The 26,863-nt window shown below is 46.7% G+C and overlaps 1 pseudogene; it reads left to right on the top strand.

Moving 5' to 3' along the window:
* The first annotated feature begins 1,613 nt into the window (after positions 1-1,613).
* On the top strand, positions 1,614-26,504 carry LOC123109813 (uncharacterized; annotated as a pseudogene).
* The last annotated feature ends 359 nt before the right edge of the window (positions 26,505-26,863 follow it).

The following is a 26,863-nucleotide window of genomic DNA, read 5'->3' as shown; positions in this document are numbered from 1 at the left end:
ACGAAACTTGACAGGCGGTCTACCGGTAGTAAACCAAGGCCGCATGACAAGTCTAGTCCAATCCGGAAATGTTTAAAACCCGCACATGAAAAGAGGTAGAAAGGACCACCGGAGGACATAGGAGCGTCGGAATGCAAAACGGACAACGGGGAAAATGCTCGGATGCATGAGACGAACACGTATGCAAATGCAATGCACATGATGACATGATATGAGATGCATGACAAATACAAAACACACGGAGACAAAAACCCAACAACGAGGAAAAAAAATAACTTAGTGCCGGAAACGGCAAGAGTTGGAGTATAGATAAGGTAAATTACATCCAGGGTGTTACAACAAGACTTCACCAAGGAAAAAACCTCCCCTGCCGGGCAGGCGAGCCCGGTCTGGTCGAAGCCCCATTAAGAGCGAGTCACAAGATTTCCTCGGTAGGCCTGCCGAGGTCCCTAGGGGCGAATCTCCTCGCCAAGACTCCACCGCTCCACCACACCGCGATGCAAGTCACTTATCAGTGTGGTGTCGAGCCCTTAATTGATTAAGTGGCTGCCATTTGGCACGTGGCAGCCATTTGGAAAGAAGATTCACCCTGCATGACACCCGTCCAGAGGCATGTCATGCAGGCAAACAAGAGGGTGGTTGAGCGGCGTGGCAGCCTTGCTGGGCTACATCATCAGCATGACACCTAGCAGTGCATTTAATGCACTTTGGCCTAACTGCCAGAGTTAGGTACGATAGCACTGTTGGCTATCTAATCAGTGGATAATGACTGATTTGCCACTGTGGTAACCCCTTAGCCTATAAATGGAGGGCCATGGCAACCTAAAATAGGATTCGGACCCCTGTACACTCTTACGCGCGCAGCTGCTCTCCCCGAGGCAACCTTGCCGAGCTTGAGTGTTGCGTGTTCGTCACGGTCCTCCATCCAATCCACCAAAGCAGGAGTAGGGTTTTATGCTTCACAGCGGCCCGAACATGGGTAAAAAGCTCCCCGCTTCACCGCTATCGTGCTGCTCCACGGCCTCCGCTCTTTGTGCAACGTGCATTCCCCCTTGCCGAACCATAAGGGGCCGATGGACCCATAGGTGATCGTGTTCTGCCACAACAAAAGTGATTAAAACTTGCACAATTAGATGTGCTCACATGATCGATGGTCAGATGCTTTGCCTTTTTGTGTGATCTTTTAGTGTGTCTATCTTTTTTTCTATGTAATCTGTCATATACTTTTAGTTTACAAAAGATGTATTGTGAAAAATATGGAGTGCTTCAATGAGTTAACTCTAAAATATAACCTCTGTACAGTTTAGCAGCAGAAACTACAGATATCTTTCCTTCTAAATGCTACAAATTAACATGAACTTGGTCTATGAAAACACTCAAGTAACTAATCTTACATAAATCTCATCGATTCATTCTGTAGTAAATGATAATCTGGAAACTGAGGCAACCAACTGGGTTTCTGAATCCTAGTGTAGATTTCACTCGATAAATACGAGCCACTGGCCTTCCTTTCACCATTTTTTTAATATTTCTTATCCGTTTTACTGCATTGTAAGTAAATGGCCACCTTATGAGCATTCCCACAGGATACCGACAGCAAGGCAAACTTGCAACCGCCGGTGCAAGTCGGCGATGAAGGGAAAACTGGGCAGCCAAAGACAACTGATGAACCTTTAGGAGATTCTTGTTCATTTTTAGTAGCAGATGATGATAGTAAAAAGGTCTCCCATGAAGACATTGAACTATTAAGATCCAAAGATGTCTAGATTCTCTGTGATTTCTGTGGGGACAATGCTGGTAACTGGAGCTTCGGCTATTAGTAAATAACTAAACATTTTTTGTTGTTGCAGGTCCAGAATTTAATAGAACGATGCCTACAGTTTTATATGAATAGAGGAGAAGTTGTTAGGACTCTTTCTACTCGAGCAAGGATAGAAACTGGTTTTACTACATTAGGTTAGGTTTTCATGTTGAGTTTGTCTTGCAACTCATTTGGCAGCAATGCCCATTTCTCTATTACTTATCACACGGATAATAACAAAAAATAAAAGAGACAAAGAGACACGGATTTTTACGTGGAAACCCTTGCGGGAGAAAACCACAGACACATGAAGGTGCAATCACTATGAGAAGGAGTATTACAAGCACGAGACGACAGACCGTCTGAGATGCGACTACATGGGGTATATATGAGGGCAATACATGAGAGTCCTTGGAGGACAAGTAAAAGATTTGTGCTTGTACGCGTCGGTACAAACGCAAAGGCCCACACTATATGTACTACATCTAGTCCAATACGGTAGAATTTGGATCACAATATAACAATCTCCACCTTTAGCCAAATTCCCTCCAGTAGTCGAAGAAAGTAGACAACTCCATCCAAATCAGCATAAACACCTTGTGCGTCAAAGTCCATAGGACTAGTGAGAAATACTAACTAAGCCTGAGCAAAGCTCAAACTTATTGGTCAGAACTGGCTTTGTCATCATATCAACAGGATTATCATGAGTACTTATCTTGCATACATTCAAATTGCCTTCAGCAACACCATCTCGAATATAATGAAATCTGACAACAATGTGCTTTGTCCTCTCATGATACATTGGATTCTTTGTAAGATATATGGCACTTTGACTGCCAGAAAATATGGTAGGGCAAGATGAATCTCCACAAAGCTCAGTGTACAAACCTCTTAACTAGATAGCTTCTTTGCATGCCTCAGAAATAGCCATATACTCGGCATCAGTAGTGGAACAAGCCACAATAGACTGCAAAGTTTCTCTCCAACTCACAGCACAACCAACAATGGTGAAAACATAACCCGTGAGCGATCTTCTCTTATCCAAATCACCAGAAAAATCAGAATCAACAAAACCAACAAGTCCATCTCTAGTTTCCCCAAACTGTAAATAAGCATTGGAGGTACCTCGTAGGTATCTGAAAATCCATTGAACTGCTTTCCAATGCTTATTTCCGGGATTAGCCATGTATCTACTGACAACGCTCAATGCATATGATAAATCAGGACGAGAGCAAACCATGGCATACATAAGTGAACCAACTACACTTGAATAGGGAACTCTAGACATGTACTCCATATTTGCACTTGACTTAGGACATAAAGCTGATGATAATTTGAAGTGTGCAGCTAACGGAGTACTCATCGGCTTGGCATTATGCATATTAAAACGACAAAGAACTTTATCAATATATCACTTCTGACTTAGATATACTTTTCCAGACGGTCTATCTCTGGATATTACCATGCCAAGTATTTTATTTGATGGACCCAAATCCTTCATCTCAAATTCATTACTCAATTGCTTCTTTAGTTCATTAATCTCTGACATACTCTTTGCAGCAATTAGCATATCATCAACATAAAGGAGCAAATAAATAGTTGAACCATTGACAGTTTTCAAATAAACACAACTATCATAATTAGACCTTTTGAAACCTTGAGAGAGCATAAAGGTGTCAAATCTCTTGTACCACTGTCTAGGGGGTGGCTTCAATCCATAAAGAGATTTCTTTAACTTACACACAAGCTTTTCTTTTCCAGGAATAACAAAACCTTCAGGTTGTTCCATATATATATATCCTCTTCTAATTCTCCATGTAAGAATGCAGTTTTAACATCCAATTGCTCAAGCTCTAAATCATTCATGGCAACAATACTGAGTAAAGTGCGAATAGAGCCTGCTTTATATCTTGTCTCATCATTAGGAGAAACACCTTCTTTCTTCTTGAAAACCCACTTGCAACGAATAGGTTTCTTCTCTCTAGGTAATTTTACTAAATCCCAAGTGCCATTCTTTTCAAGTGATTCCATATCATCATGCATAGCAGTTATCCACTTATTACTATCAGCAGAAATAATAGCCTCGGAATATGAAGAAGGCTCAACATTACCTTCAATTTCTTCTATAACAGATAAAGCAAAAGAAACAATATTGCACTCTTCAATTAACCTGCCAGGTTTATTAATACCCCGTCAAACTCTGTCACATGCAAGATTCCAACTGGGCGGAACAATATGCTGATTTGGAGCGGGGGTGACATTATCATCATTAACGACGGGTTCATCATGTGCATCAACAATTTCATCACCAGATGTATCACCTAAATCAATAACATGCTCCACCTGAACAGTAGGCTCCTGAACAATAGGCTGTTGTTCACTCTCAATGGGAACATTAGTAGATGAAACATCATGTAACATAGAAAATTCATTAAAGATAACATTTCCGCTAATAACGACCTTCTGGGTTTCAGGATTCCACAATTTAAAACCTTTAACACCAGACTTATAACCAAGGAAGATGCAGTTAACATCCCTAGGCTCCAACTTTCCATTATCAACATGAGCATAAGCAGTGCAACCAAAAACTCTCAACTATGAATAATCAGCAGGTGAACTAGACCATACCTCAATTGGAGTTTTCTTATTAAGATCAATAGATGATGAACGATTAATGAGATAACAAGCAGTGGAAGCAGCCTCAGCCCAAAAACGCCTATGCAAACCTGCATTGGACAACATGCAACGGGCTCCGGAAATAATGGTCCTATTTGATGAAGCTATGTACCTAGGGTAGGGTCATGGATCTGTCCAACATACCCTCCCCAAGGACATCTCTACAAAGAATCAGAAGCAGTCGAAGAGAAACCATCATCCACTCGACCATGAAGATGTGCTCACTCGACCACCAGAAGATGAGAAACCCTCCACTCTGCAACGGTCAGGACTTGAACCATAGCTTTATGGGCATTTACAACACTTTACTACAGACGTTACTAGTAACGCCCCTCCTTTATGAGCATTGAACCTTGTGTAACGGAGGAGAGCTGGGGTCCTGGTGCACTCTATATAAGCCACCCCCTCCTCTGGGACAAGGGTTCACACTTTCTGTAATTTGCACACATATATTCAGTCGACCGCCTCTGGGCTCCGAGATGTAGGGCTATTACTTCCTCCGAGAAGGGCCTGAACTCGTAAACTCGTGTGTACAACTCCTCCATAGCTAGGATCTTGCCTCTACATTCCTACCCCCTATTCTACTATCAGTCTTAGAACCACGACAGTTGGCGCCCACCGTGGGGCCAGTGTCTTAGCGACTTGTTGGAGAAGTTGCAATTTTTCCGTCCCCTTCATCATGGTTCTAGGCGGAGGTTTGGCTGAGGGCCGCGAGATACATCTCAGCGCGCTCGTGTTTGTCGCCGACGACTCCGCTTGGCTTCAGGAGGCACCACTCGACGCTGACGCCCTCCCCGCTCACGGGGCGAAGCACTTTCGCGCGTGCGTCCGCGGCGTCCTCCTGCGGCAATCGTCGACCCAGTACCAGTCGACTCCAGCAGCTTTCCCCCTCCCTGCGACCCGCCAGAGCAAACGCACCGGTCGGTCGAGGCTTCAACAGTGAGTGAAGCATGCGGTGGCCCGCCAGTCGGCCACCCCTCAAGTCACGGCGATCGAGCCCGACGAAACTCTCTACGACCTGTTCGATCTATCGAATGGCTCCGTAGAGATCGCATCCGAGTGCGACAGTAGCGACCCGGCGGCGGAAGTTTTGATGGTCAATGGACCATGCAACCCTCCTGGCTTCAACCGCAAATACGGAGGCGACGGGAACGGCGATCCGTCGCGCATTCACGAGGAGTACCGCCCCGAACCCCTTTCTTCGCAGCAGAGGGAGAAACTTCGCCGCCGGAATATGGATGCATTGCATACTCCTATAGTTGGAGAAACCCCTGAGGCCTAGGCCTTGGAGCAGGCGCGCTTGGCCAACCTGGCTGAGCGCACTCGACTAGAGAACCTCCAGCGCGTACTCGACGATCGCGCTCGACAACGTGCTCCTGAGTCCAGTCGACGCCATCTTTTTCCACCTCCGACTCAGGTATACCGAACACCGATCCAGAATCTAGCAGCTACTACCGGGATAGCAGAGTCTATCCAACCTTCCCAATCAGAAGCTGGCCGAGATCTGGTGCAGATCAGAGCCTTGCTCCGGGCAGCAGGAGAGCAGAATACGGCCGTGTCTCAATCGCGGAATAGGATCCATAGCTGATCCATGGTCGCAGACACAGTTTAGTCGGCCCATAGCCCAAGATCGCCCCCGAGGTGTGAGGGACGTGGGGATCGGCGTGATCAGTACAGAAACCGAGAGCAGTATGATCGCCGTGCCGATCGCGATGATCGCCGTCGAGTGCCCACGCCTCCTCCAAGGAGTGGGTCATATGTGCCTCGGCCACATGAAGACAGATGCCCTCACAGTGTCGGAAGAGGTATTCCAGTCGACCCCAGGGAGCCAGGCTTTGATGCGAGATCTTTTCTCGTGCAGGGCTTGGTCGACAGAAACAGAGCTCACCGAGAGGGCCATGACAGAGATCCGCAAACTAGCAACAGGGTGCATGTCTCTGGTCCAGAGTGCTTCAGCAGAGCTATCAGAGCTGCGGTGATTCCCCCCAACTTCAGGTTGGCGTCTGGAGTTAGTAAGTTCAGCGGAGAGTCCAAGCCTGGCACTTGGCTTGAAGACTACCGAGTGGCTGTCCAGATTGGTGGCGGCAATGATGAAGTGGCCATGAAACACCTTCCTCTGATGTTGGAGGGCTCGGCTAGAGCATGGCCGAATCAGTTAGCGCCTGGAGCATCTATACTTGGGAAGATCTCGCCCAAGTGTTTGTCAGAACATTCGAGGGCACTTGCAAACGGCCGACAGGTTTGACAGAATTACAGTGTTGTGTTCAGAAACCGAATGAAAGTTTGAGGGATTATATCCAGAGATGGATCACCCTACACCACATGGTAGAAGATGTGTCAGATCATCAGGCAATTTGTGCCTTTAAGGAAGGCGTCAGGTATCGGGAGTTGAATATGAAATTCGCTCGGACAAGAAATATGACTCTGGCTCGGATGATGGAAATTGCCACCAAGTATGCCACTGGTGAAGAAGAAGAGCGACTCCGGAGTGGCAAGCACAAAGCAGTCGCCCACGAAGCCGGAGGAGGAAACTCTGGTCAGAAACAGAAGTGCAAGGCCGAGCCAGCTGCTCCGGGTGAAGCCTTGGTTGTGGTTCAAGGAAAGTTCAAGGGGAATCCCAAAGGGCCGTGGAACCCCAAGAAAGTAAAATATCAAGATGGAAATGACGTGTTGGATCTACCGTGCCATATCCACACCAAAAAAGATGAAGAAGGTAATTTCATTTACCCGAAGCACACCACTCGGCAGTGTCGGCTCCTAATCCAGCAGTTCCGAGAGAAACAGCCCAAGGAAAAGGAGAAGGAAGCAGACAAGGCTGAGGATGAGGGAGAGGATGATGATGGTTATCCCCGCATGAATTCCACTCTGATGATTTTTGCTGACGTTGAGAGCAAAAGTCGATTGAAAGTCATCAACAGGGAAGTGAACATGGTCGCTCCGGTGACACCCAGCTACTTGAAGTGGTCGCAGACTGCCATTACACTTGACCAGTCTGATCATCCAGCGCACATCGCCACCCCCTGGGAGGCAAGCACTGGTGGTCGACCCGGTGGTCGAAGGCACTCAACTGACAAAGGTTCTGATGGACGGTGGCAGTGGCCTGAACATACTGTATGCAGAAACATTGAAAGGAATGGGCATTCCGATGTCCAGATTCAGCGAAAGCCATATGAGTTTCCATGGGGTCATTCCAGGCAAGAAGGCTGCATCCCTCGGTCAGATTGCACTCGACGTGGTTTTCGGTGATTCCAAAAATTACCGCAAAGAAAAGTTGACGTTTGAAGTTGTGGATTTCCAAAATGCTTATCATGCAATTCTAGGCAGGCCATCTTATGCACGATTTATGGCTCGACCATATTACGTGTACCTCAAACTGAAGATGCCTGGTCCCAGAGGAGTGATCACTATCTTTGGTAACCAGAAGAAGGCGGAAGAATGCTTCCAGAAGGGCTCAAAGACCGCCGATGCCCAGATGGCCGTGGTAGAATTGCAAGAATACCAGAAAAATGCAGATCCGAGTGACTTGCTGCGAGCCAAGAAGCCAGCCACAGATTCAGCATTCCAGTCGTCTGGTGAAATGAAGTCGATTCACATTCACCCGACGGATCCCAATGCAGCTCCGACTCACATTTCAACCACACTCGACTCCAAATAGGAAGAAGAGCTCATCCAGTTCCTCCGTGAGAATTGGGACATCTTTGCATGGAAGCCTTCTGACATGCCGGGTGTTCCTAGGGGACTGGCTGAGCATCGTTTGCGAGTCGACCCGAAGGTGAAACCAGTCAAAGAGCATCTTCGACGGTCCGCCGCCCAGAAAAGAAAGGCAATCGTTGAAGAGGTGGCTCGGCTTTTGGCAGCTGAGTTTATCCAAGAGATTTATCACTCCGAGTGGTTAGCCAATGTTGTCATGGTCCCAAAGAAAGACGACTCACTTCGCACGTGTATTGATTTCAAGCATATCAATTGGGCCTGCCTGAAAGATCACTTCCCTCTCCCTCGCATCGATCAGATAGTTGACTCGACTGCAGGGTGCGAGCGTTTGTCCTTTTTGGACACCTACTTCGGGTACCACCAGATCTGTCTGTACGGACCCGACGAAATAAAGACAGCTTTTATCACCTCGTTTGGGTGCTTCTGTTATGTCACAATGCCATTCGGTTTGAAGAACACCGGAGCCACATTCATGCGGATGATTCAGAAGTGCCTGCTCACTCAGATCAGTCGGAATGTGGAAGCATACATGGATGACATTGTGATCAAGTCACGTAAAGGTTCCGACCTACTGACTGACCTTGCTGAAACCTTTGCCAACCTCAGAAGGTATGATATCAAGCTCAATTCATCAAAGTGCACGTTTGGAGTTCCAGGCGGAAAGTTACTCGGTTTTCTTGTTTCCGAACGAGGAATCGATGCTAACCCAGAGAAAGTAGGCGCTATACTCTGAATGAAACACCCTGTGCGTGTGCATGATGTCAAGAAGCTTACTGGTTGCTTGGCCGCCCTAAGTCGATTCATTGCTCGCCTCGGTGAAAAGGCGCTGCCTCTTTACCGACTGATGAAGAAATTAGACAAGTTCGGGTGGACCCGAGAAGCTGATGCAGCATTTGCAGAGCTAAACGCCCTGCTTTCCACCCAGCTGGTGCTTGCTGCTCCAATCAGCAAAGAGCCTCTACTGCTTATATAGAAGCCACTGGACAAGTCGTCAGTACAATACTTACGGTCGAGCGGGAAGAAGAAGGAAAAGCTTATAAGGTTCAACGCCCAGTTTATTATATTTCTAAAGTCCTCACCCCGTCAAAGCAGAGATATCCTCATTATCAGAAGCTTGTCTATGGGAATTACATGACCACGAAGAAGGTTGCACACTATTTCTCGGATCACTCTGTTACAGTCGTCAGCGACGCTCCATTATCAGAGATTCTGCACAACATAGATGCAACTGGTCAAGTGGCCAAATGGGCGATTGAACTCCTTCCCTTGGATATCAAGTTTGAGGCAAAGAAAGCTATCAAGTCCCAAGCAATAGCAATTTCCTCGCCGAGTGGATCGAACAACAACTGCCAACTCAAGTTCACTCTGAGCACTGGACCATGTTCTTTGATGGATCCAAGATGCTGAACGGTTCTAGTGCTGGAGTAGTTCTGGTATCCCCCCGAGGAGACAGGCTCAGATATGTCCTCCAGATTCACTTTGATTCCACCAACAATGAAGCAGAATATGAAGCACTCCTGTATGGGTTGCACATGGCCATCTCACTCGGCGTCCGTCGCCTCATGGTCTATGGCGACTCAGATTTGGTAGTTAATCAAGTGATGAAGGAGTGGGACGTCAGAAGCCCAGCCATGACTGGTTACTGCAACACGGTGAGAAAGCTTGACAAGAAGTTTGAGGGGTTAGAACTCCACCACATACCCCGACTGAAAAATCAAGTAGCCGACGATTTGGCAAAGATAGGTTCCAAGAGAGAAGCCATTCCCAGCAATGTGTTTTTGGAGCATATTCACTCGCCGACAATTCAGGAAGATCCTTTTACCGAAGAGCCCCCGCAACCTAAGAGCGCCACAGATCCGACTAAAGTCGAGGTCCCAGCCGTGGTCGACCTGATCATGGAGGTTCTGGCCATTACTCCCGACTGGACGGTGCCCTACATTGCATACATCCTCAGGAAAGAACTCCCAGAGGATGAAGAAGAGGCTCGACAGATCGTCCGTCGATCCAAGGCCTTTACTGTGATAAGAGGGCAGCTGTTCAGGGAAAGCGTGACTGGAGTCGGTCAGAAATGCATAACACCAGAAGAAGGTCGAATGATCCTCAATGACATCCACTCGGGGACCTGTGGTCATCATGCGTCCTCTCAGGCCATCGTGGCTAAAGCATACCGAGCTGGATTCTATTGGCCACGAGCAAATGAAATGGCGAAAGATATAGTCGACAGATGTGAAGGCTGCCAGTTTTACTTCGACATGTCTCACAAGCCAGCATCAGCCCTAAAGACCATCCCCCTCATCTGGCCCTTTGCTGTTTGGGGACTGGATATGGTTGGACCACTGAGAACTGGCAGGAGCGGCTTCACTCATGTGCTCATTGCAGTCGACAAGTTTACCAAATGGATCGAAGCTAAACCTATCAAGAACCTCGATGCTAGCACCGTTGTCAGTTTTATCAGAGAATTGACATTCAGATATGGAGTCCCACACAGCATCATCACGGACAATGGATCGAACTTCGATTCCGATGAGTTCAGAGCTTTCTGCGCCTCTCAGGGCACTCGAGTCGACTATGCTTCTGTCGCTCACCCGAAGTCGAACGGACAAGCAGAAAGAGCCAATGGCCTAATTCTCAAAGGACTGAAACCCTGACTGATGCGTGATCTCAAACACGCAGCACGTGCTTGGGTTGATGAACTTCCGTCAGTTCTGTGGGGTTTAAGGACAACTCCTAATCGGTCGACCGGACGAACTCCTTTCTTCTTAGTCTATGGAGCCAAAGCTGTTCTGCCAAGTGACCTGCTCCACAATGCACCCCGAGTTGAGCTCTTCTCCGAAGAGGAAGCAGAGCAGGCCCGGCAAGATTCAGTCGATCTCTTAGAGGAGGAAAGAGAGATGTCCTTGATCCGCTCGACCATTTATCAGCAAGACTTACATTGATTCCACGCCAGAAATGTGAGGGGTTGAGCCTTTCAAGAAGGAGACCTGGTTCTTCGAGTGGATCAACAGAAACCACACAAGCTTGCCCCGACTTGGGAGGGCCCCTTCATCATCACCAAAGTTCTCCACAACGGAGCATACCATCTTCACAGTATTGAGCATCAGAAAGACGAGCCACGGGCTTGGAACGCGGAGCTGCCCCGCCCCTTTTATACTTAAGCACTCGTTTGAATAAAATGTAATAAGAAACACCTTTGTAATTTGTTTATCAAAGACAAGAGCTTATGGTCCTATCATTCGATTGTTGTGTTCTTATTTACTTCTGAAATCCCCCAGTCGGTGGGCTTAGTCGCGAATCCGTTTCACCTAAGTTCGAAAGAAAATCCTACCGAGTGGAGAGCAATCCTCCCACTCGGGGGCTTAACTGAAGTCCAATACTCGCATAAGTTCTCTCACTAGGAGAATTAGCTGCAGTCCAGTACTCGCCTAAGTTTGAAAAAATCCTACCGAGTGGAGAGCAATCCTCCCACTCGGGGGCTTAGCTGCAGTCCAGTACTCGCCTAAGTTCTCTCACTAGGAGACTTAGCTGCAGTCCAGTACTCGCCTAAGTTTGAAAAAATCCTACCGAGTGGAGAGCAATCCTCCCACTCGGGGGCTTAGCTGCAGTCCAGTACTCGCCTAAGTTCTCTCACTCGGGGGCTTAGCTGCAGTCCAGTACTCACCTAAGTTCTCTCACTAGGAGGCTTAGCTGCAGTCCAGTACTCGCCTAAGTTTGAAAAAATCCTACCGAGTGTAGAGCAATCCTCCCACTCGGGGGCTTAGCTGCAGTCCAGTACTCGCCTAAGTTCTCTCACTAGGAGACTTAGCTGCAGTCCAGTACTCGCCTAAGTTTGAAAAAATCCTACCGAGTGGAGAGCAACCCTCCCACTCGGAGACTTAGCTACAGTCCAGTACTCGCCTAAGTTCCCTCACTAGGAGACTTAGCTGCAATCCAGTACTCGCCTAAGTTTGAAAAAATCCTACCGAGTGGAGAGCAATCCTCCCACTCGGAGGCTTAGCTGATGTCCAGTACTCGCCTAAGTTCTCTCACTAAGAGACTTAGCTGCAGTGCAGTACTCGCCTAAGTTTGAAAACATGCTATCGAGTGGAGAGAAATCCTCCCACTCGGGGGCTTAGCTGCAGTCCAGTACTCGCCTAAGTTCTCTCACTAGGGGGCTTAGCTGCAGTCCAGTACTCGCCTAGGTTTGAAAAAATCCTACCGAGTGGAGAGCAGTCCTCCCACTCGGGAGTCTTAGCTGTAGTCCAGTGCTCGCCTAAGTCCGAAACATACCCCTATCCGCAAGGACGACGAGGTGCAAGTCGACTGCAACCTTTTCCTTCGGAGCTACGGCACAAGTACAACGTCCGCTCCATCCCTATCCGCGAGGACGACGAGGTGCAGGTCGACTGCAACCTTCTCCTTCGGAGTTACGACACAAGTACAACGTCCGCTCCATCCCTATCCGCAAGGACGACGAGGTGCAGGTCGACTGCAACCTTCTCCTTCGGAGCTACGACACAAGTACAATGTCCGCTCCATCCCTATCCGCAAGGACGGCGAAGCGCAGGTCGACTGGAGCCACCACCTCAGAGCTGCGTCTCCAGCGCAAAGACTATTCCAAGCAGTGAGCAAAGTCCATTCGAAGGCAAATGCAAGCACATTCAGAAATAAACCAAATTCAGATAAATCCTAAAAATTCCAAGCAGCAAATCAAAAGTACTCGGGCATCAAGCCCGAAGGAGTTCAACGGTTACGACAATCACTCGGCATTCCGAGGCAAATTTAAAGCAGATTCAAGTTTCATAAGTTTATTCACTCGGCCGGAGGAGGGCTGGCAGGCTCCACAAATGAGTCTACGTCGATCCCATCAGTGATCCGAGTGGCGGCAGCAATGAAAGTCTCCATGAAGGACTGGAAGTCATGCTTTTTAGTGTTAGCGACTTTGATCGCAGCCAGCTTGTCTTCACGAGCCTCCATGTAATGGACTCGCACCAAGGACAGCGCCATGTCAGCACCACACCGGGTGGAGGATTTCTTCCATTCTTGCACTCGGTCAGGGATCTCGTTCAGTCGAGTCATTAGGGATTCTAGGTCATTCTGAAGCGTCGCCCCCGGCCAAAGCGATTAGTCGATTCGAGAGACTACCTCCTTCAGGCGCACGAGGTAGCTTGTGGCGCTGGCGATACGGGACTCCAGTCAGAGCATGTTCATCGCAGTTTCGTCGCAGACTGGAGAAGCGATAGGGTCCAGACCTGTCTCGACCCTTCCAGTTTCCTCGTCGAAGTCTTGGCAGAATTCTATAGACAAAAATTAGTCAATCGACCGAGCAAGATCCGATCGCAAGCATCAACATAGTCGGATTAATAGAAATACCTTCTAGCGTGAGATAAAGCTTCTTGACAAGAGTCCTCAGATAAGCTTCCGTGTCATCCCTCTTGCAGATCCCAGACTCCAACTTTTCATTCAGGATGACCTTGTCCTTCTTCAGACTAGTCACTTCGCGGTTAGCTTCATTAAGACAAGATTTCAGTTTGTTCACCTCTCCTTCCAGCGTTTCGATTGAAGCAAGCTTCTGGTCTGCGAGAGCAGTTTTATCTTGGGCTGCTTTTTGCGCGGCGGCGAGGTCCGAGTCCTTCTTCTCCAGAGCCAACTTCATTTTCTCTACAAAAGAAACAATCGAATCAAAGAAGAGATCAAAGAAATATATTGAAAGTCAGTCGACAGTCAGTTACCTTCCATACCAACGGCTTCGTCTTGAGCTTTCTTTAGATTCTGCTGGGCTAATTCCAAGTCGAGGTTGAGTTGCCTCTGCTTCTCCTCAAGTTCAGAAAACTTAGAAATAAGAGTACAAGACTTATGCAGAAGGAAAAATCCGGATCAGTCGATATGATCAAAGGTTGTTTACTTCCGAGTGAATAAAACCTAAAGAAGTTCGCTTAGACCCCAACCGACTGCACACAGTCGACTGCGGTCTCAGGGGCTACACCCAGCGGGTGCACTTGGCGTGCCCCCGCTGACTAAGACTCAACTCGACCGGTCCGCACGGACCAGAGCAGTCGACTGCGGTCTCGGGGACTACACCCAGTGGGTGCACTTGGCGTGCCCCCACCGGTTCGGATCCTACTCGACCGGCTCACCTGAGTCGAGTGTAAGGAGTAAAAAAGAAAAGAAAGAAGAACTCAGACCCCAGTCGACTGCCAGCAGTCGACCGCGGTCTCGGGGACTACACCCAGTGGGTGCACTTAGCGTGCCCCCACCGGTTCAGATCCCACTCGCCCAGACCGAGTGGATGATCAAAACTACCAAAAACAACAAAACACCTAGTGGGTGCTCTAATTCGATGCAAACAGCAGCAGATTATGCAGAAGAAGATTTTTTCGAGTAACACTTCCTCACAGAGCAAAAACGGTCGGAAAGTCTACTCACCTGGACATTGGCCCGAAGGGCAGCACTAGCGTCGTAGGCAGCCTGGCTGTTCTCATGCACCGTCTTCACTCGCTCCATCATCATGTCAGCCTGTTGGATGGCTTCCGCAGCCGCTTCCGACTGGTTGTCCGGGACGGGATAGCTGGTGAAAAAGTGAGCAGTCGACCCAGGTGCGGCGGCTTGGAGCTCCGTGGTGTGGAGTTGGACGACTGAAGGAATCACAGGCGCAGTCGGCGGTGTGGGGTGCTCACTCGACAAGGGTGCAGCAAAGGTCACAGAGGCCCTGCCCGCGTCTTCAGGTTGACGGACGGGAGGTGTTGTAGTGGGTTCTTGCCGAGACATCCTACCAGCTGCTACCTTCTTGCTCTTCCTGGGCTTAAGAGCCACATCTTCATCGTCATATGGAAGATCGATGACGTTGGGTGAGCTGCAAGGCAGATCATTCAACCCCAAGTGAACTACTCGAATGCAGTCGACCAAAGAATCAAGAAGAAAATCGCAAGAGTTTATACCTGGGTTGGAGCTTACCGCATCTTCCATTTCCTCGTCCTGGTACTGGAAAGAAGAGGTTCCTGATGTAGCAGCACTGCAAAGACCTGCATTCAATCGGTTATGTCCGGTTAATTGAGTCGATTAAAAGGACAAGTCAGATGGTTACCCGGAGATGGTAGGAACGGTCACTTTGATCTTGGGCAAAGCTTTTGGCAGTTTGGAGGAGGTGGCTTTCGGTGCTTTCGGCGCTGGAGGCGGTGCAACTTTGGACTGCTTTGGAGCCTTCTCAGTCGGTGTTGGGGAAGACGTCCTGGGACGCTTCAAAGACAGACCAATCGGCGCGGCCACCAAGTCCAGAGCGCTCATCGGGTCGTGAGCGTGTTTGGATCTCCTCTCCCTGCGAGGAGGTGAGTCGACTTCTTCGTCATCAGTCAATTCATCTCTCTCCTCGTCCTCCTCGGCATCTGAATGCTCCTCGCCGCTCTCGCCCCTGCTTGCTTCTTCCTCGGCGTCTTGGTCCTGCACTCCATTGGACATTGAGTACATGTCGATGAGGGCCTGAAAGGACAACGATCAAAGGGAATTCAGTCGACCATAAACAAGATACCACACGGTGAATCGGAAAGATACTTGATAAAACAGAATTATACCTGCTCCGGCTGGTTGAGTTGTCGAATGGAATCACCCTCCTAGACCCCCGAGGATTGTCTTTGTTGCTGGTGATCCCCATCAACCACTTCTCCAGGGTATCCTTGCTGACATCCTCCGGGTGGATCTGAGTGTAATCCTCGAGCCCAGAGTACATACACATCGGATGATCATGCGCCTGAAGCGGTTGGATGCGTCGACCGAGAAAGACCTCCAACAGGTCCATCCCGGTCACCCCGTCGCGGACAAGCTGGACGACCCGCTCGACCAGCACCTTGACATGTGCCTTCTCTTCTCGAACTACCTTCAGGGGGGCGGGCTTCTTCACTCGAGCCAAGGAAAAGGGAGGAAGTCCAGTCAACTAACCCGGGGTCGGCTAATCCTTGCAGTAGAACCAAGTCGACTGCCAGCCCCGAACCGAGTCGGGGAGGATCATGGCTGGGAAGGTACTCTTGCTACTCATCTGGATCCCCAGACCCCCGCACATCTGGATCACTTGTGTCTTCTCGTCACTCGATTTGGCCTTTTTGACCGACTGGGAGCGGCGGTTGAAGATGTGTTTGAAAAGTCCCCAGTGCGGTCGACAGCCCAAGAAATTTTCACACATCGACACAAAAGCAGCCAGATAGACTATGGTGTTTGGAGTGAAATGGTGAAGTTGAGACCCAAAGAAGTTAAAAAAACTCGGAAGAAAGGATGGGGAGGCAGTGAGAATCCGCGATCTATGTGGGTGGCAAGGAGAACACACTCACCCTCCCTTGGTTGCGGCTCGGTTTCATTCCCCGGGAGCCGTGCCGACTTATGGGGGATCAGTCCCCCCTCCACCAGGTCATCGTGGTCGTCCTGGGTGATTGTCGAGCGGATCCAGTCACCCTGGATCCAGCCCGGCGGCAGGCCGGATCTCGACGAGGATCCGCCCCGGCTGGTCCGCTTGCCCTTCGCCTTCGCGGTCGCCTTCTTCGCGCGCTCCAGCGCCACCGTCTTCTCTTTTCCCATGGCAACGGGTCGAGCGAGAGCGAGAGTCCGGCGATGAGAGTGGAAGCGGGCGTGACGCAGAGATCGGGAGAAGAAGAAGAGAGGATGGGAGCGCACGAGGCAGAGCCCTGGTCCGGGGCCTTTTATAAGGTCGTCACCCGAGTGACTGGCTGGTGGACCCAGACAATGTAAACAAATCCCGCAATAGTCGCGCGCGCAGTACGTGGCAAAAAAGGTGGCACGGGGATCAAGGAGACTTGCCTAATCCGTCCCAATAACCTCGGTTCCGTCCGTCTGGCGCGCTTCCCAAAATTCGAATCCCGCGAAATCCGCGGAGAGCAGAGCGACCTGTCAGACTGAAGATAAACATCCTCTACATCATCATTCGGTATTCTACCGTGAAAACTCACTCGACAAAAACCAAGAATGGACCAAGGCGACTGAGAAAGGACTCAATGTCGTCACCTCAACTCATTGTTCCAGAACAATATATACTCATAGCACAAAGAATGGGTCGGAAGTGTTCCCAACTCCTTCCTCACTCAAACCCTGATCCATTCGGGGGCTAATGATGAAGCTATGTACCTAGGGTAGGGTCATGGATCTGTCCAACATACCCTCCCCAAGGACATCTCTACAAAGAATCAGAAGCAGTCGAAGAGAAACCATCATCCACTCGACCATGAAGATGTGCTCACTCAACCACCTTGAAGACACTCGACCACCAGAAGATGAAAAACCCTCCACTCTGCAATGGTCAGGACTTGAACCATAGCTTTATGGGCATTTACAACACTTTACTGCAGACGTTACCAGTAACGCCCCTCCTTTATGAGCATTGAACCTTGTGTAATGGAGGAGAGCTGGGGTCTTGGCGCACTCTATATAAGCCACCCCCTCCTCTGGGACAAGGGTTCGCACTTTCTGTAATTCACACACATATATTCAGTCGACCGCCTCTGGGCTCTGAAACGTAGGGCTGTTACTTCCTCCGAGAAGGGCCTGAACTCGTAAACTCGTGTGTACAACTCCTCCATAGCTAGGATCTTGCCTCTACATTCCTAACCCCCTATTCTACTGTCAGCCTTAGAACCACGACACTATTCATACGCTCAGCAACACCGTTTTGTTGAGGAGTATAAGGAATGGTGTAATGTCTAACAATGCCTTCAGACTTGCAATAATTCTTAAATTGCTTAGAACAGAATTCCATACCATTATCAGTGCGAAGTATTTTTACCTTCTTTTCAGTTTGTCTCTCAATCATAATCTTCCACTCCTTAAATGCTGAGAATGCTTCATATTTATGCTTCAAGAAATAAGGCCATACTTTTCTCGAATAATCATCAATAATAGTCAGCATGTAACTAGCACCACCTAGTGACTTCTTGCGAGATGGTCCCCATAAGTCAGAATGGACATAATCAAGAACTACCTTCGGTTGTATGAGTCGAAGTGTTGAACTTCACCCTCTTGTGTTTGCCGAAGATACAATGCTCACAAAATTTCAATTTACCAGGTTCATATCCATCAAGAAGACCTCTCTTATTTAACTCTGCTAAACCAAGTTCACTCATATGTCCAAGACGCATATGCCAAAGGTTAGCAGCATCACAATCAGAATTCTTTGAAATAACTGGAGTAGTGTTACCTAAAATGGTAGAACCCTGAAGGTAGTAAAGACCATTGGTCGAACTTAAGTCACCTTTCATCACAACAAGGGAGCCTTTGGTGACCTACAAAACACTATCTCCACTTGAATACTCATACCCCTTTGCATCAAGGGCACTAACAGAGATAAGATTTCTCTTCAGCTTTGAAATATACCGAACATCTGTCAAAGTTCTAATTGTGCCGTTAAACATCTTGATTCGAACGGAACCTATGCCTTTAATCTTGCATGGTGAATTTTCAAAACCCAAAACGGAACCAGCAGAAGTAATGAAATCAAAAGTATTAAACCAATCTCTATGTGGACACATATGAAAAGTGCATGCGGTGTCAAGTACCCACTCATCATTGGTCTCAGCACATCCAGCAATAACGACAAGAGCATCATCGTAACTATCATCATGAGTAACGTTAGCAGAATTTTCACCTTGTTTGTGACCTTTCCTCTTTTCCTTGTTCTGCAACTTGAAACACTCTAAGATGTCATGCCCGTCTCTCTTGCAATATCTGCAATATTTTTTGTCTCTGGATTGCGACCGGCCCTTGTGGCCGTTCTTACTTTTGCCTTTGTTTCCATTATTGGAGTTCTTCTCCTTTGTCCTGCCATGAACAGATAATCCCTCGGCTTGATATGAACTCGAACCATCATGAGGCACCATTAATTTCGTCTTCTCCTTAGAGTTCAAAGCTTCATAAACTTCATTAAGTGTGAGAGTATCAGGACTGTATAGTATGGTGTCTCTAAAATTGGTATAAGAACTTGGCAGTGAACAAAGTAACATTAAAGAAGTATCTTCCTCTTCATATTTAACCTCCATTGCAACTAGATCAGATATAATCTCCTTAAATTCAGAAATATGGTTCAAAACATTACCTCCCTCGGGTAACGTGTGCAGGAATAATTTTTGCTCCAGATGCATCTTGCTGGTGAGATCTTTAGTCATGCAAATCCCTTCCAGCTTTAACCATAGAGCGGCGGCAGTTTTCTCGCTCAAAACTTCCTGCAAAATATTGTTATGCAAATGGAGTTGAATTTGTGACAAAGCCTTGCAATCAATTATGTTCTCCTCATTAGTCCAGTCCTGAATTCTGTTCTTCCCAAAACTATCCAATGCTTCATCATAGTCGGACTGTGCCAACAACGCCCGCATCTTGACTTGCCATAGGGTAAACCTTGTGTCACGGTCCAGCAGCGGAAGATTGTACTTCATGGATGCTATGAGTAGATTAATCTGTGTGCAAAAAGTAGTACAAGCCGGTAGAAAAAATTCTTGATAGAATTAGTACACGGGTTAAAGAAATAGAGTAACTAGCACCTGGATATCGTTTGGATGTGGATGTAGCAATTTGAGAAGAAAAAGTAACCCTGTAGCCTTCACGTGTAGGACAGGAGTACTAGTTGAGGTACTTGATGATTGCTATGGTTCTCCGGTCTTCACGCGAGGACGTGACGACTGGCCAGATCCTTTGCTCCCGAAGCCTCGGGCGTGATGCGCTATTGCAGCAGATTAGGCCAACTCCACCGTGCGATCCCATCCTATCCACGCCCGTCCGTTTGGGGTAAAACGGATGAACCAGACGGCACAGCGCGCGGGCGCAAACGGACTTTTGTCCGTTTTCTGTCCGCTTTTGACCCATCCTCGGCCCAAGTTTGCACCGCTTTGGGGTGAAACGGACAACACACAGACGCGCGGGTCATGTATGCGTGTCCTCCCCTGGCCCGCCCGTCAGTGGCACAGGGACAACCTTTTTCTATCCGCCCCCCTCCCTCCCTCTGGCCGCACGCCGTCCATTCTTCTCCATTCTTCCCCACTCTTCCCTCGCCGCTGCCGTCGCTGCCATTGTAGCTGTGCAGTTCGGACGCGCGCTCACCCAGACCCTTCCCCTCCGTGCCCTCGAGCTACCCAACCACGGCCACCTGTTTTGCGCACCCGCCGGCCGGATTTGAGGCGGATCCGGCCGGTCTTGAGCTCGCCCGGCTGTGGTAGGCCGCGCCATGCCATGGACTGGCCGGGCACCGGCCCGGAAGGCCATGGCAGGGCCGCAAGGCCACATGCAAGCAGTGGATCCTCCTCTAGCCACTCGGATCTACATCGTCGGTGGTCCGTCGGCAGATACACGAATGGCGGTCGACCGGGCTCGGTGCTAGCCCAAAAGCTCGTCGGTGCACCATTGCCACTCATTAAGTGTGACCACTGCCTAAAGAAGGTCGTGCGCCGCGTGTCTACAACGCCGGAACATCCCGGATGGGTGTTCATCAAGTGCTTAAACAATGGGGTATGTGCTCTTTTTAGCTTCGGTTTGTACTCTAGATTTGACTAGTTGTGCTAACTTTAAATTTTGTTGTCTAGAATGGATGCATGTTTTGGTATTGGGAAGAAGAGTGTAGATCAATATATTGATAGAGCGCAATTTAGTAGATGTTCGTGCACTTTTAGCTAGCATAGAGGCTGTAGATGAGACAAGTGCACTTGTTGCTAGATTAGAGGCTAGACACGAGACTAGATGCGAGGAAGCAACACCTACTTCTTTAGACTCGAAGAAGAAAGAAACACGCAAGATGGAGGCAGCTCCTCCGCAGATCAACAATGAATGCATCGAGAAGGCACTAATCTAACTTACATGAGCAGTTATGGAAGTTGGATATCTTCTAAAATGTATTCTTGTGGTTCTTGTTTTCTTTGGTCTTGCTTTTCTAGTCAAAATTTGGTGATGTATTTCCATGTACCAAAAATGAATGATGAAAAAAAGTTAAGGGCTTGCAAGGAAAGAAGTACGCGGACAGGATGCGGCCGGGATGTGTCTGCGCATTGGGCGCACGGCCACCGCATCCCAGGACACGCTCGGACACATCCCCATCTCCCTACCCAAACAGACAAAATCAGGGCAAAACAGACGTCCGTTTGGGGTCGCGCGGTGGAGTTGGCCTTATTGCGTGCACAGGAGACAGCCGACACGACGACTTGATATTTGACAACGGTGGGTAGCGGAAGCCTCGGTGGACTGCTCGATTTGTAAACTGATCAACAACGAAAAATCCTGTCGGTCTCGGCGACTTGCGGCTGCAGCGGCTCGTATAGTAGCTCACACCGGAAACTGTCTCCGATCCAGAGATAGCAGGACGGCGGCGGCGTGCACAGCCGAACCCTAATATCTCGTCTCAAATCTCGTATCTGAAACTTGGCTCTGTATACCACTTGTTAGATAATAACGAGAAATAAACAAGATAAAGAGACACGGATTTGTACGTGGAAACCCTTGCGGGAGAAAACCACGGATGCACGAAGGCGCAATCACTATGAGAAGGAGTATTACAAGCACGAGACGACGGACCGTCTGAGATGCGACTACATGGGGTATATATGAGGGCAATACATGAGAGTCCTTGGAGGACAAGTAAACGAGTTGTACTCGTACGCGTCGGTACCAACGCAAAGGCCCATATTGTATGTACTACGTCTAGTCCAATACGGTAGAATTTGGATCACAATTTAACAATCACATAGAAGAACTTGTTATCAGATAATCTTCTTGCAGAATTTTAGATGTTCACTTTTAGTTGCCTAGGAACATGAAGGTTTCTAAGATGAGAGCCCTATCCTGGATACATTATAGTTGTTTGTACATCAGCCGTTACTATTTTGATGTAGTGACTAAATTGAGTACTAATATTATACAAAATACGCCTCAATAGAACATTCACTACTAGACGTGTACTTAAGTTAACATAAAACCTATTATGATCTTGTAGTTATGTACTGTACATCTGTATGGTATTGAAATGAATACTAATCTGTTTTATTCAACATTCTTTCTAGAAAATTTTAGAGCATTTGTTTTGGGGATTTCATAACTCCATCACGCCAACTGGAATTTGAAGGAAAACTGTTATCTCATATGTTTAGTATATGATGCATATTTTGATTTTTAAAATGCCTTATCTTTCGAGATATTTTGATAGCTCAGCATTTAGATGCATCTGTTATAGCACTAAAGCCTTCCTCCACTTCTGTCCTTCAGTATGGAAGAAGCTTGAAGAAGAGAATTCTGAGTTTTTTCAAGGTTATTACATAAGGTTGAAATTAAAAAAAATAGATCAACTTGTTTAATCATTTATTGGAACACCAATCCAATTTGATGAAGTGCCCAATACCCCAGCAGGTTCCACTGGCTCCAACACAGAATGGAATGAGTCCTATGCCTGGTAATGTCTATCCTCATATCATACCCTAACTAAATTAGGTAATGAGGTGTGTTATCTGCCAAAGCTGTGATGTAATATGCAGGATTTACTTTTGTCAGTTATTATTAAAATCCCTATACAATTGATTTGAACCTCATTTGTAAATATGCAATTACAAACTTATATATACGATAATAGAGCATCTCCATCAAATCACCAACACCCCCTTTCCCCCACCCTATAAGTGGTTATAGGGGCTCTACCAATAAACTCATCTCCAGTATACCCCCGATGTGTGGGGCCGACATGTCTGTGAGCCAATTTTTTTCTTCCTCCTTCCTGATCTCTCTCATGGAGCGACGCGGGGAGGCGTGCACCGGCCATTGGGGCGGTGACAACGGCGGCGGCATGGTGGGCGGTAGAGGAGAGGCGCGTGCCGGTGGTGGCGGTGGGATTTAATGGTTACCCGATGAAGTGGCGCTTTTAGGGTGGGTGCCTACTCCTCTATATAGGGTGTGTTGGGGTGTTTCTTTGGTGATCACCAAAAAATGTTTGGGGAAAGGGGATCTGCTGGAGCACGTTTTTTGGTTCAACTCAACCTATACCAGGAATTTTTTTGGGGGGGAGGGGATCTGCTGGAGATGCTCTAACACATTTTTTTAGATTTTATTCATAGTTTTGTTATTAATAAATCCTTTGATTCAGTGTTCGCGTTGTTTATAATAATAATGTGATGTCGCATGTTAGTTGACCTGTTGATGGTCCATGTCACTCGCACAAGAACTCGATGGTTGCTATATCCTGTGTTAGGTTGTTACCTGAAAGACCAATACCTCCCTTACGCTTATCTTCTTACTATCCATGGCAGTCAGCCAATAAAGGACACAAACAAATACTCCCTCCGTAAACAAATATAAGACGTTTTAGTGATTTAAAACGACTTATATTTGTTTACTGTGGGAGTATATGTTTCTGGCAAACCACTATTTACTGATAAGTTTTCGTAATTATAAGTTAAGTCCAGTCGTCATCTTTAAATACAACACATACGACTGGTCCATTGTTTCCCTCGAAGTTTCTAGTTGTAGATGCTGATAAACAATTTTATATACCTTACCTAATAATAAAGGACAGTGGGTTTGCCCGATTTTTTGGTCCACCCTAAAGTTGATAGTAATTACCCACCATGCCACCCATAAGTCACAAAATACCCCTTTGTTTTTTCATAGGTCGTTTCGTTGCATGCAGCGTTTTGCCTCAAAATAGAAATGACTGAACCAGGACTCAAACCATGGTCACGTTGAAGGAGCCCGCATGCGCGAATCAAGTCATCTAAGCCAACCTTGCTAGAGAAATAAAGGAAGGTGTCCTTTTATTGGTTAAGCGAGTTTTCTCAAAAAAAACGCACATGGCTGATTGGCTCTAACTTAAGCGGAATTTGAAAAATATATATTCCAGAAATAGGCTGGGCAAACTTGATCTTAAAGAAGAGAACCTGACCATTGATGACCTGCAGGGTATTCAATCAAATAATGCTTTGATTCATGCGGCAACGCCTGCCCATTTAGTATTGGGCAATTCAATCAAATAATGTTTCGATTCGTGTGGCAACGCCTGCCCATTTAGTATTGGGCCATCGTCCCATTGAGGACGTGAATGAGGTGTGTGTGGGGCACAGCTTGCCCTCACGTCTTCAATAACAATCATGTCAAGCAGTTGGCACCCGTCACCAACATGCTCTAATCCTAGGCGCCGCCTCACAAATGCCCACCCTGCTCGACCAGTTGTCGTCCATCACCAACGCACAAGGGGGACTCTATCGGAATCAAAATCGAAATGTAAAGTCCCTGTAGTGTCTGACATAAATTGGTTTTCAGATTTTTGAGGACTTATTTTTTTCTTGTTGCAACGCATGAGCTCTTTTACTAGTATGACTTAAACCAGTTGAAGGGGCTACCTTGAATCCTTGATTCTAATAGCACTTCTTTTGTTTGGTGTTGCTTTCCTCCATACATGTGCTAATGATGCTCCTGGCAGTAATGCTAATACGTGAGTCTTCTGCCCTGGATTAAAAGATGTCATTACTGTGGCATGTCTGAGTTTCTTATTATCTCATGGCAGATAGTTTTTAAGTTTTCTCTTTTGACAATGAAATGTCATTCTATCTCTGGTATTTTGTGAGTTGATACTTAGCTTTGTTTCATTTTTTATTGGTCTGCTTCTTTTGTGAAGTTCTTTTCGTTTTTTCTTATGCGACTCTTCCTGTCATCAGCGCAGTTAACAATTTGCCTATAGGATATCCAGTACTTCAGAAACCTGGAATACCTGCTGCTGGTCAGCCTCATGTTAATGCAATGGCTTGTGGTCCACCAGGCTACCATATAGCAAATGGAATGCCCTATCACCCGATTCGTATGAGCTCAGCAAATGGGTAAGCATCTTCATTGCCTGGTTTCCATTTGCTTATCTATCTTTTTTGCAGTTTATTTCCAGCGAACCACATTATGATACTTTGGAAAGTGAAACTAATGCTTTTGTCCTGTACATATCATTATCTTGTCCATTTTTAGACTTACATGGGATTATCTGCTTAATCGGTTAATCCATCTAGTAATTATTGTTTCTCTTTTTATTTACTGGTTAATCCTCCAATACAGGGTTCCATACAAAGCATAAAAAAGTCTAGAACAACTTGCCGAATACTATTTTAGCTTTTCCCAAGAAAAATGTGAACTTTAACATAACCAAATGATTTTTTCCTTCTTTTGGTCCATTGTCATTTGAGTTGTACAACCATGATTGTTCTTAGGATGGTGTACAAATCTACCAGCCTACTATAATTAGATTTCTTTTCTCAGCACATTCATTATTCATTTAACGTTTGCCTTGTCTTGCTAAAGCATAATGGACAATGAATTACCTGAAGCTGCACATGCTGCAACAGTCTTTGGTACTGTGTCATCTGAGATTGCTATGAGTTCATCATCCGGAATGTCGAGCAACCATCTCACTTTCACTCCATCTGAGTTATCAGAGATGGATGTGGATGCAGCAGCAGTAGATACCGCCATTGGAGCTGATGTGGCAAATGGAGGGCCTCTGGAAATAGGACTAGATAGCGGTGATGATTCTTCCTTAGGGCATCAGATCTGAGATTTCAGCCTTTCTGATTTATCTGCAGATTTGACAAATTTGGGAGGTAATGTTCTATCTTGGGAGATCTTACCATTTGTTGTCACGCATATTGATACCGCAAGATAGAAACATTGCTTCATTAGATTGGAAATCATGGTATATATGGTGATATATTCGTTTTATAGCCTATCTCTTGTTTAATTGAGGAAATTAGTATGCTAATTTATAGTGGATAGAGATAATTGTGGAATATATGTTCAAATCCTACTAGCAGCAAAGCAAGAATCAGTAATATAGCTGTTATTATTTTATTGCAAAAGAAAAGAGATAAGGGCAACATGCCATACAGTTATAGTAAAAGTGTGCTATTATCCTTAACTTTTCTTCTTGGAATTGACTTCAATAACATGTTGGTCTTTGCACTTTTTGGGTGATCAGAGTACAGACTAAAATAGCAAGCACGTTTCCTGGTGTAACTATGTTCCATTATAAATTTTAGCTAACTCATCTGCCTCAGATCATGAATTTGGTCTAGTTTTTTTATCATTTAGTAAAGGCTGTTCTATTGACTTTCAGACCTGGCAGCTCTTGAGAACTATGCAGGCAACCCATTCATGCCTTCGGATTCTGATATCTTACTTGATTCCACGGAGCATGATGACATAGGTGATTTTGAGTGCTTCTTTATAATGTCAACTGGGACTTTAATTTTGAAAATTTGTATCCATTCATATGCATGTTGATTTGCTTGCAGTTGAGTACTTTGTCGACGCGGTTGATGGACCTTCTCAATCAGATGAAGAGAAATAATGGTAGATGCGCAGGCAAAGCCTGAATACTTGAACTGGGGCAGGCTGATAAGGTCTTATAGTGTTTTTGAAGCTATGATCGTGTATGAAATCCAACTTTATATTGGCTTAAATGTTCCAAGTTGTCTTGACGAGGTCTATAGAATTTTGTAGTTACTGACCTCAATTTTTCAGTAAACAGTGAGGCACCATTTTTTTGCACACCGATCTTTTAAGGTCTTGAAATAATGGAACGCACACCTCTGTTGCTAAAAAAATCCGAATCCACTTTATAGTACATGATTTATTTTTATTTGTTCTCATGCCTGCTGCAAAATATCTAAATTACACTTTTTTAATCAAGAAAACGCAATAAGCTTT

Source organism: Triticum aestivum, chromosome 1A (assembly GCF_018294505.1).
Source record: "Triticum aestivum cultivar Chinese Spring chromosome 1A, IWGSC CS RefSeq v2.1, whole genome shotgun sequence".
In the NCBI taxonomy this organism is placed as follows: domain Eukaryota; kingdom Viridiplantae; phylum Streptophyta; class Magnoliopsida; order Poales; family Poaceae; genus Triticum; species Triticum aestivum.
Note: the sequence above shows the minus strand (reverse complement) of the source record. Positions and strands in the feature narration are given on the sequence as shown.